Source organism: Arachis hypogaea, chromosome 2 (assembly GCF_003086295.3).
Source record: "Arachis hypogaea cultivar Tifrunner chromosome 2, arahy.Tifrunner.gnm2.J5K5, whole genome shotgun sequence".
NCBI lineage: Eukaryota > Viridiplantae > Streptophyta > Magnoliopsida > Fabales > Fabaceae > Arachis > Arachis hypogaea.
Genome location: NC_092037.1, coordinates 19,629,152 through 19,640,293, shown reverse-complemented (window position 1 = coordinate 19,640,293; position 11,142 = coordinate 19,629,152). Strand labels below are relative to the sequence as shown.

Genomic DNA, 11,142 nt, shown 5'->3' with positions numbered 1-11,142 from the left:
GGCTCTCCCATGACAAACTCGGTCCTCTAAACCGGGAACAAGCAACTCATATTTAGGCTCATCCTCATCCGAAGTACAGAGCCGGTGGTGGGTGCGAAGATGAGTAATAAACTCCGCATCAACCAACGGCTCCTCCCCCAGAACAGTAACGTCAACCCAATCTACGGAGGCCATTTTCTTTCTCTAAGAAAAATGAGGAAACCTACAAAGGGAAAAAAGAAAAGGGAAAATCAAAAACAAAGGTCTCTAGAGAGGAGAAAAAGGAACCGAGCAAAAGTCTACAAACCTATTTCTCTACAAAGTAAAGTCATACGAAAAGTGCGAAGAAGGAGAAAGAAACTAACCTCTTTCTGGAAATGAAGGTAGGAAGAAGCAAAAGTCTCCGGAACACGAGAATATAGTACGAGTGAATACAGCACGAACAAAGAAAGAAGAAGTTTGAAAGATTGCAGAAACGAAAAAAGGAAAGAGAGGGAAAGTATTTATAAACATACTAAGGGGCATAATAGTAAAAACGAAGTAGTCATTAATGAGAGTGCACCGTTACCAAAGCCATCAATCCCTAAGTGCATCCCTAACGGACACGACGCTTGAATAGACGTAACTGTCAGAAACAAAAGGTCGCGAAAATCACGTCGGTTTAAAAAACCCGTGTTTCCTCCAAGAAAGTCGGCTACGAACCCGAGCTAAATACTTGAACCCAAGCCCTAAAGGGATCTTGGGCTCAAGTAGGGGCACTGTTCATACCCTGGCCCAATGATAAAGGCCCAGGTCCAAATAAAAAGGCCTAGCCCGAAGGATTAAGCCTAGCTAATCACCGACCTTCATATAAGAAGTCGGTGTCGACTACGACTTACGCTAAAGAAGTCGGACGTGAGGTTAGCTGGCGGATAAACACTCATTTAAATGAGTAACCGCCCCTAAAATCTCTCTAACCACTTCATCGAGCCATATCTTAACCTCCCTAAGATAAAGGGACGGTTAACACCCAAAAGATACGGCACTACTCCAACGGTGGTTATTGGCTCACCACTATAAATACACTGACACCCCTCAGGTATCTCCAAGCCCAATACTCTCTAGACCTGCTCACACCCTTGCTAACTTAGGCATCGGAGTATCTTTGCAGGTACCACCCCCCTCTCCTCGTTCAAACAAGTCGGACGGAGTCTCCCGAGCTGCATACTCATTCGAAAACCTCCTCCCTCACATATTTGGGCCAGCCAACGTCATCCATTCTATTAATCTCCGGTTACCCACGGTAACAGGTATAATCTCTCAAGTTTCAAAAAAAAATATCTTTTAGAAAAAATAGGTTGATGTCTTTTTATAGTTTTAAGTCATTTTAAAGAGGGAGTACATTGTCCAAAGATTACAATGTTATATTCAGCCTATTCTTTTATTTCAAAACTTACTACTAATTTGGCAGAAAATAATTTTGGGTGTTTCTATCGTTTCAAGTCTCATTAACTAAAAATTAGTGTACGGAGAGAGTTGATATCCATAAGTTAAGTTAGTTCTAACAATGTTCAGATGTTCGTGATAAAGAAGTGTCCGAATAAAAAAGTACTCATGACATGTGATATTAATAAAGATACATCTAGTTTGGTATATTTCTAATTAGATGTCATTTTTTAAACTTCAAATTCAACTCAAAATGTTCTTTTGGGTTCTATCATTTTGGTCCAACACCTCTAAAAAAACTTTATTTTTTTATCATCTTTTGGACTATATTAAAATTATGGAAAAATACGAGAAGCCAATGAAATATTTGTACAATGTGTACAATTGAGGTTTATGGAGTATTAGAGATATAACCATTAGTGTTATCTTTTCTCATTTTCCAAAATCAGTTTAAGCTTTTAGAAAAATGTTTATTATCCCTAGTACTCGGATGGTTATTCTAGATAGTATGGGAGATGTTCATTTTATAACTCAATAACCCATTGTACACATTGTACAAATAACAAATAATCTATTGTCTCATGTTCATTTTATAACTCAATAGCCCATTGTACACATTGTATAAATAATAAATAATCTATTATCTCCCTAACAAAATCCTAAAATTATTCACACACAATAAAATATTACTTTAGTGTAAAATCACAAGTATTTGAATTTTTCTCTCCCATCATTAGTGATAGATTTCAAGTAACTAGGCACCTTATACCAAGAAATCAAGAAGGTTTGGTTCATCGTAGAGAAAGAAAAAAAAAAGAAAATTCATCGTTAACATGTGGTTTAGAGGTTGGTTTTGTGATAAATTTATTATGTTGAATCAACTGAAATATTTATCTTATCTTAACTTAAAAGATAAACTAAAATTTTTAAATTTGATTAAAGTTTAAAAATAATAAAAATATACATTATCTATAATAGAAATATATGATTATATTAATATTACATTTTTTTTCTCTCAAATTTTAAAAGATTTTCGTTATGACTTGAGAGTTCGAAATAATATATAAAATAAAAATGAAACAAATAATATGTAACAAATTATTATATATTATTTGATTATCAAACATTTTTGTAATAAAATTAATTGTTATATTTATTTTTAATGATCAAATACAATTAATAATTTAAATTTTAATTTGGAATATGTATATTTTTATTTTTATTTTTGTTATAATAATATAACGTAAAATAGAATTAAGATTGTAAACTAATATTTAAGATAAAACAAAAATAGTTAATTTATTTATTATCAAACAATAGAATCAAGAATCATGTTAACAGAATATAATTTAATAAAATAAATGATGTTATGAATGAAGAGTTGATTCATTCATATAGGAACAGTATAATAAATAATTAGTATTAAATATTAACCAATTGATATTGTATAGGACAAATTTAATTTATCTTTACATAAATAATATATATAAAAAATAATGAAACTAATATGTATCTAAAAAATAATTGTGAAACAAAATGATTAATAATATATATCAATTAAATAATAATATAAATAAAAATTTTAATTTATTATTTCACAATATAATTTTAAGAGAAAAAATAGTTTTGCTAAAGAGAAAAGTATAAACTTATAATTTAAAGACTACAAAAAGTGATATTTGTAATAAAATGTCAAATTTTAATCACTATAATAAATACAAAATATTATGGTTTATTGTTGTTATAATTTAATGTTGGTAGTTAAAATTTAATAGCTAAACCTCGTTTTTATAATAGTGACTGACAATGAAATTGAAAAATAGAAGACATGTTATTAACTATTCAAGTTATGTAATGTCCAAAAACATTAAAATTATATAATTTGGGATTCTACTGCAATAGTAGCATGACTATTATTATGTAATGTCCAAAAACACTAAATTGAAGCTATTCTATTGTATAACAAATTAAGAAACAGAAACACAGAAAAGAAATTAGAAAGAGCAAGTATTTAATATTAGTCAATTCTAAAATATCTATTACTTAGTATTTACTTTCTATTTAACTTATTTTTTATAATAAATTTTAAATATTTAAAATTTATTAAGTATTATACTTTTAACTTAATAAATATTAATTATTTAATTTTTTTAATAATTTAGCACTAAATTTTTAGGCATCATAATAAACATTTTTAATATTTAAGGTGATCAATCAAAATAATTTAATTTAAAACTTATCTTTCTAATTAGTATTTTCTTTTTTTTATTAAAAGTTGGATTTTTTTTTACCAAAGATAAGAAAATTCAAATTCACAATCTCCTAGATGAGTATGGGAAGACTATGCCATTTAAGTTATAACTTATTAGTTTTTTATTAAAAGTTGGATTAATAAGATTGAACATTGTAAATCCATAAAAATCAGTTTTTTATTGACATATTAACAAAAATAATGCTTCAATCTACAAAAGTAATGTTCAGAAAAAAGAAAAAAAAAACAGGGCACTGGGAAAATATGATAAAACTAAAAAGAAGTTAGAAAATCGATTCATCGATCTCCCATGCATGCATCAGCATCTTGACTCTGCTGCTGGCTCCAATAATCGCTATCTTGATCATCAAGAATGTCTATGGTGACGGTAAGATTCACACGAATTCGCCACACTGTATAGTTATCCCAATCGAATTCGGACTTGTCGACGATCCCCCTTGCGAACTGGCATAGATCAGGAAGTAATTGGTCTAATACCATTCTTGGTACGGCAGTTCCAGAAAAGGTCTCTAGCAACTTGGATTTGTCGCTGTGATCGAGATAACTGTGCATCCAGTTCAAAGGAACCAACAAGGTCCTGATGACAGTAATCGGAGTGCACGAAGTAAAATAGTACTCATCAGGCAGATAGGTTTCGTATTCGATGATTTTGGTGGGGTTCAGAGATTGATGGGTACAGCAAAATGTGATGTGGAAGCTATCAAAAAGTGTTTCCTCTGGTGTCGTTATAGGCGTTTTCAATGGCTCTTCATAGTTGTCGACGAATTCCTTCCAATACTCGCACTTCACAGTTACTGAAGCAGGACGCTTATTAACTAATGAACTCATCATTAGGTTAGCAATGGCTCTCAAGAAACTGCTTCTGATCTTTAATATTTTGTTTACTCTGCGTCTTTCAGTCTTTGGCTATGGCTATGATATATATATATAGGCTACACCAGTGTATTCTCGTCAATATGCTATATAAATTGAAATTTGATTGATTTCTAAATAAAATCTTAAGTTTGTTACAGAAAGATATGATTTCGTGTTAGCGTTTTCATGAAAATTAGTTGTTTTGGCTTTGAAATTTTGTTTACTAACTCAATTTTTATTATTTTAGCGTACTTTTAAAGATTTTAAGATTGATAGGACAAATCTTTTAAAAAAATAAGATTAGATACAAAATATTTTTGAAAGTTACATAATTTTTTATGTCAAGTGGTTCAATAATTTTTCCTTTCTTGACAGTTTTTTTTGGCTAATTCTTTTTTATTATTGTACATTTCCAATAAAAAAAAAGATAAAAGTTTAGTTTCCATCTTTTCATGCTATACATTATAGTGAAAATAAAGCTTAAATGTGGAAAAAAATAAAAATTTTAATAATTTTTTTTAAAAAATAAAGATTAAATAAATCATGCTATACATTATTTAAGCGTACTTTTAAAGATTTTAAGATTGATAGAACAAATTTAAAAAAAAAAGATTAGATACAAAATATATTTAAAAGTTACATAATTTTTATTTGAAGTGGATCAATAATCTTTCCTTTTTTGATAGTTTTTTTTTTGGTTAATTATTTTTTATTATCAAACATTTTCAACAAAAAAAAAATAAAAATTTAGTTTCCATCTTTTTATACTCACTACAACATTTTGAAGCTAAGATAACATTTAAAAAGTGTTGACTAAAGGTTGATAAAAAGTTATCTTTGATTTATAGCAATCTTTTGAGACTTGAGGCAACGTTTTTATGGGCTTTGCAGATGCGGCCGCTGCCTTAAGTCAAGGCAACGTTTTTTTGTTTCAAAAGCAACGCTTTTGAAGACAACTCTTTAGAAGCATTACTTATTCTTTAAATAGACAACGCTTTTAAAGTGTTACCTATTGTTTAGAATATGCAACATGTTGAATTATTGCCTATTTATTTGAATTTGCAACCTGTTAAAAATGTTGCCTATCAGTTTGATATGCAACCCATATAAGTGTTGCCTCTAAACTAAATATGCAACCATTGAAAGGTTGTCTTTTTGGCTAAAAATAAGGGTTGTTTTTCCAGTAAAAATACAAATTAGATATATGTAATAATTTTAATTATAAATAAATTTGTACACAATAAAATTCAGAAAAAAGATAAAACCTTAATAACTAATGAAATTCTAATTAAAATAGATATTAAAAGTTTCAACTAACATTTTAAATACATATATTCATGTTTGCCAATAAATCTCACCAATGTGCTGAAGATTATTAGGATGCTTGGTTGAAAGCTTATCACAAGGATGCTGAAGATTATGTGTTCAGCTTTGCAATCATCTCCTTTACTAACCGCAGCTTAGCATCAGCCAATTTCTCTCCATCTGCATCAATTTCTTCCATGATCCGCTCTATGAGCTCATGATTATTTGTGTTTGTCTTGAACTATAATCGGAGTAATCTCTCAGAAGCAACAACAGTTCTCGAGCCATGTTCTTGGCTCTCCGCGTTCCATCTATGCTTAACTGATGCAGTCCTGGCATCCCTCCCTCTCTTAGAATCATTCCTCTGTATTTCTCTCTGCAACTTTGGCATATAAGGAAAAGTATACCAACTGCGTGCTCTTTCCCTAGTGAAGATCCATCTTCAATAGTCTCGACCAGTATCCGAATTGCCCCACCAACACTAGCCGCCTCACAAAGTGCACTCTCTGATGAAGAGACAATATTTTCGAGCAAACCAATCGCCTTTTCACCCAGTGGAGATGATTTCAGAGTTGTGGACCAGTTCAAGCAATGAAAGTATAATGCCAGAAGCAACGATCAATGGAACAATCTCTTCGCAGGTTGAGAGGTTGTGGATTGTGGTCACAACATCAAGCTGTAACTGATGTCACCGCTATTACAAATTCAGCCAAGTGTTGTAGAGCACCGGATGAAGCAATTGCAACCTTATTTGCCTTGCAGGATGAGAGGGTTAGCATGGCTGCTACTGTCAATTGCACCACTGTCTGGCTTTGAGAGTGAAGGTGATTCAGCAGAACTGGCAAAGCTCCACACTTGATGATCCTAGTCTTGTTTCTGTACAAATTGTGATAGAAGATACCGGTGAGATTTCACTAACTGCTAAGGAAACTTTTGAAAGGCACTCTTACATCAGAAGGAAATTTTATGATTCTCCCTTTGTTTTTAAACATTACTTTACGGCAAAGATTACAGAATCATGATGGAAGAATGTACTGTAACCAATGGCTAGCATTATTACCAAGAACATATTCCTTAGTCCCTAATTATCTCTAATAATTTAGACCAGTTCCAAAAATGTATAGGAAAATATGTGAATTGAAGGAAAAGCACGAAAGTAAAACCTGCTTTCCATAAAACCCTCAAAAGAAATACTGATCTGATTGTGTATAGGAAGGAGAAGAACAAGTAGATATAACCACCATGTAAAAATAATTATCCTGGCTCTTCAGCTATTCAACAAAGCAATAATCTGAGAAGTCAAAACAAATAAATACATAAATAAGCAAGATTTCAGCTATATACTTATTCATATTTTAAAAGCGGCACAATTGCATTCATATTTTCAGCTTTTCTACTCTGTGGACAGTGGCTAGTTTCCATAAGTTTGTTCCTGCATTTGGATATCTAGTTTCCTCTTTGTCACAATTGCAGCCTTATCTAACCATCTACATTATGAAAAACAACCTTACCAGTCAAATTAATGTTATTTATTTGTGCTCAAAATGAATGTCACTAAATTTTTGCAGGTTACACAGGTATTTCAATTAATAATAACTATTATTAGTCCCTGTTAATTTAGTTTTGTTCATGCAAGAATTCAATGTGAAAACTAGTTAGTGGACTTCTACCTTGTAATGCATACTTAAGCATATCAAAACAAAACAAAACAAAACAACTCAATAGAATATTTACCAAATCCAAATTCCAAAATGAAACCAATGGAAAAAATGCTTATAATTAAATACTAATTAAAATAGAATATCTACTAAATATCAATTAAATAAAACATAATAAACAAACCGCCCTTTACCTTGTCCTTGTGGCACTTGTAGAAGACATCCCAAAATCTCGTGGCTTTTCTTTCATACTTCTCTGCAACCAGTATCAAAAATTCAAAATTATAAACCAAAATTGCAAATGACAAGCAGGTCTCATTGGTGCCCTCTCCACCAAATTGCAATGTTTACAGCATCATCCCATGTCCGCCCAGCACCTGCATCTTGTAGTTGCATAAGATATGACAATACATTTGTCAAAGAAAATCAAGCACATTATATTGATAACTTTACAACAAGTTTTTCATTGAAATAGCTATTGCACACAAGATCCATCAAGCATCCAAACCATTGTTTACAACTTTACAAGATAAAACCATTGAAATAGCTATTGCACACAAAATCCATCAAATGTTTAAGCGCTAGAGGCAGCTGTAGCCAAAACAAAGCTTCCGAGAATTCCCCAAATATTGTAGCTATGAAAGCAAACCTACAAAATTTGCAAGGAGAAAAGTAGAAAAAAAGAAGTGAACGTAATTGGAAGCATGGCGAAAACTTAGCGCTAACTCAATTGAACTGAAAGAATTCCCAGCCAACTCCAACCCCTACAATAACAACGAATCCACTGTTAAATTCCCAAATTGAGATTCCACCCACAATAATTAAATTCCAAACCCTAAATTTGCCATCATTTAGTGATTAAAGCAGAGGCAGATAAATATATCATAACAATGAAACATTGTAGTGATTTTACAGGACCAGAATTAATTAAGCAGTCATTTCTCATCAAAGAAGAAAAAATTGCAGAACCAAAATTTCTCGTCAACTTCAGCCATAACAAAATAGAACAGAGCAAGGAGCCTACCTGTGATGCACCACGGCGGAGTAGAGCAGATCAGCACCCAGCCAGGAGCCAAGAAGACGCTGAGAGCAGAAGGCGGCGAGAAAGTTGGAAGCGAGAAGACCAAAAATCAGAAGCTTCAAATGCGAGCAGCCATGAACAGATGGTGACGCGAGCAGGGACGAACCTAACGGCTAGGCGAGCAGCGACGAACACGACGGAGACGGCAACAGCGACGCCAGCAATGAGGAACACAGGCAATGACGAGGAAATCGAATAGAGAAGAGTAAATCGCGAGCAGTGATGTTACAATTTAATATTAGAAAGGATGCTAGTTAAGCCCATTAGAATTACTTAGTCTTTTTAAGAGTATAAATAGGAAACTTTTATCAATGTATCATAAGGAATTAATGAATTGATATTGAATTTGGTTTAATTTGGAGTTTTTTTCCCTAACTCAAAGAGGGGTTCTAACATTGGTGCTTTCATTGAGAAGTTTTTCCATTTTCATGGAAAAACAAATGACTCAATAATCTGAAGATACCTTTCTAATATTGGATGGAAAAAATGGTCATAAATGGACAATATGTACTGAGTAATACTAGAATGCTAGAGAAACACATGAAGAGTAGAGATTCATAAAAGTAGAGAGAGGTTTGAAAGGGAAAGTTCTGAGATGGTTTCAGTTGTATTTGCCAATTTAAAAACATTTGAAATTACTTTCTATCATAATTTTGCTGGAATGAAGTTGGAAAATTGGGTGGGAAGAAATTAAAACTAGACTAAGACAACAGTAATAGCCATAAATCCATCAAGAAGCAACCAAATCTCAACTATCAATAGAACAAGAAATCGCAGCAGTATCAACAGAAATTAAAAAAAAAAGAGACCGAAATCGATGCAAATTCAGATTCAATAAGCAATTTAGAGTAATTTTATCGTAGACGTTTTATTGTATATTCTATTTTTTAATTTTTTAATTTTTTTATACACTTAATATTTAATTTATCATATTTAATTTCTATTATTTATAATTTGATTAGTAATTGTGCAAAAAAAATATTTAAATAAAAAATAAATAGAACATCAAAATTATCAGACGTTAATTATCGGCAAATTTTAAATAAAAAATTTGTCATAAAATTCGATGATAATTAATTATAGGTAAAAGTTATATTGTCAGATAAAAATTTACTAATAAATATATTACTAATACATTATTTTTATTAATTTATCGATAAATTTAACCATATTTAATATTTTTTTTGTAGTAATTAAATAAAAGAGATATTTTTATTTAGTTCTTTTCAACTTTAAAGAAAGATGAATCGACACTCATCACTATTAATTAGTTCGTTTAAGAAATTTTTTTAATTTTTTTTCAATTTTTTTTTCTCGTTTTCTGTAGATTTTATTGTGTATTTTTATTTTTTCACTTACTGATGTTCATTGTAGCATTATTTACTGGTGTGCCAATAAAAAATGAGTTATTACATCATTGATAGATTTACAATGATCACACTTATAACAAATCAGCATTATTCTTTGTCCAAATATAGTTAAATTAGTGAGGAGTTTAATTTTGATACATAAAATTTTTTATATAATTATTTAATTATATTCGTTCTTTTAAATAATTATTTATATTATTAATATAAAAATTAATTATTTTTATGAATATGACATTATATAATTAAATGCACATATATAAAATTATTATATATTAATAATATATTAAAATTAAATTTATTAGTTATTACTAACAAAATATAATTATATTATATGTTTATGGATGCAATAACCATGAATAATTATTAATAGGGTAAAGCATTACTTTTATCCTTAATATTTGTAAAAGATTTCAAAAATAGTTTCAAATTTTAATTTATTTTAAATTTATGCTTAAAGTTTTCGAATTGCACCAATTCTGCCACTGTCTCCTATCAAGTTAAAATTAAAAATGGATATTAGTGAACTGATAATCTGAAACTCTGACCAGACCTCTAATGGATGACTAGGCAAATAAAATTATTTTAACTTATTTTTTAAATTTTTTGTAAAAAAATATATATATAAACAAAAAGATATAAAAAAACCCAAATCTAAACCCTAGTCCCACCTTGTATCTTCGTCATACTTCTTCCTAAAACAAGAAACTAAAATTCTAAATTATGGCTTCTTAGAGTTCAATATCATCACAAAAAAGAAGTAGGTGACGAGCAAAACTTACCTGCAATTGTGGGGAGCCCCTATTTTGAAGTGGTCGAAGACAGCAGAAAATCCAGAATGCAAATTCTGTGTTTTTATATATTATAATGTAAGTATGTTGTTTAACTTGTGTTTTGATATGGGCTTGTGGAATTCTTCATGTTCTTGGTGTTTATGTTTCATATTGGAAAGGGATGCACTTTTTTTGCTTGGGCAGATAGAATAGCAGCAAATTGCTTTTTTTAGAGTGGTAAGCCAGGTCTTGCTTTTTTTAGGGTTTAGTCAATTGGCCTGAGCCTGGTCTGCAGCCTGCTATAGGCTTTTTTTAGAGTGGTAAGCCTGGCCTGTTATTCAGCCTGACCTAGTCTGAAGCTTGTTAAAAGGCCTAATAATTTTTTTATAAAAATGAAAATATTATTTTAAAAAAATATTTTTTAATA

At 30.5% G+C, this 11,142-nt stretch overlaps 1 long non-coding RNA gene across 2 annotated transcripts; it reads right to left on the bottom strand.

Moving 5' to 3' along the window:
- Window positions 1-5,734: 5,734 nt before the first annotated feature.
- LOC112740950 (uncharacterized) lies at window positions 5,735-10,917 on the bottom strand. Of its 2 annotated transcripts, none has more exons than XR_011871781.1 (4): window positions 8,519-10,917; window positions 7,689-8,258; window positions 7,000-7,323; window positions 5,735-6,712 (listed from the first exon to the last, which is right to left on the bottom strand). It is a non-coding gene; the product is annotated as an uncharacterized lncRNA (long non-coding RNA). The 2 variants fall into 2 exon arrangements; XR_003171330.3 differs by having other exon boundaries at window positions 7,181-7,323.
- Between the last annotated feature and the right edge of the window lie 225 nt (window positions 10,918-11,142).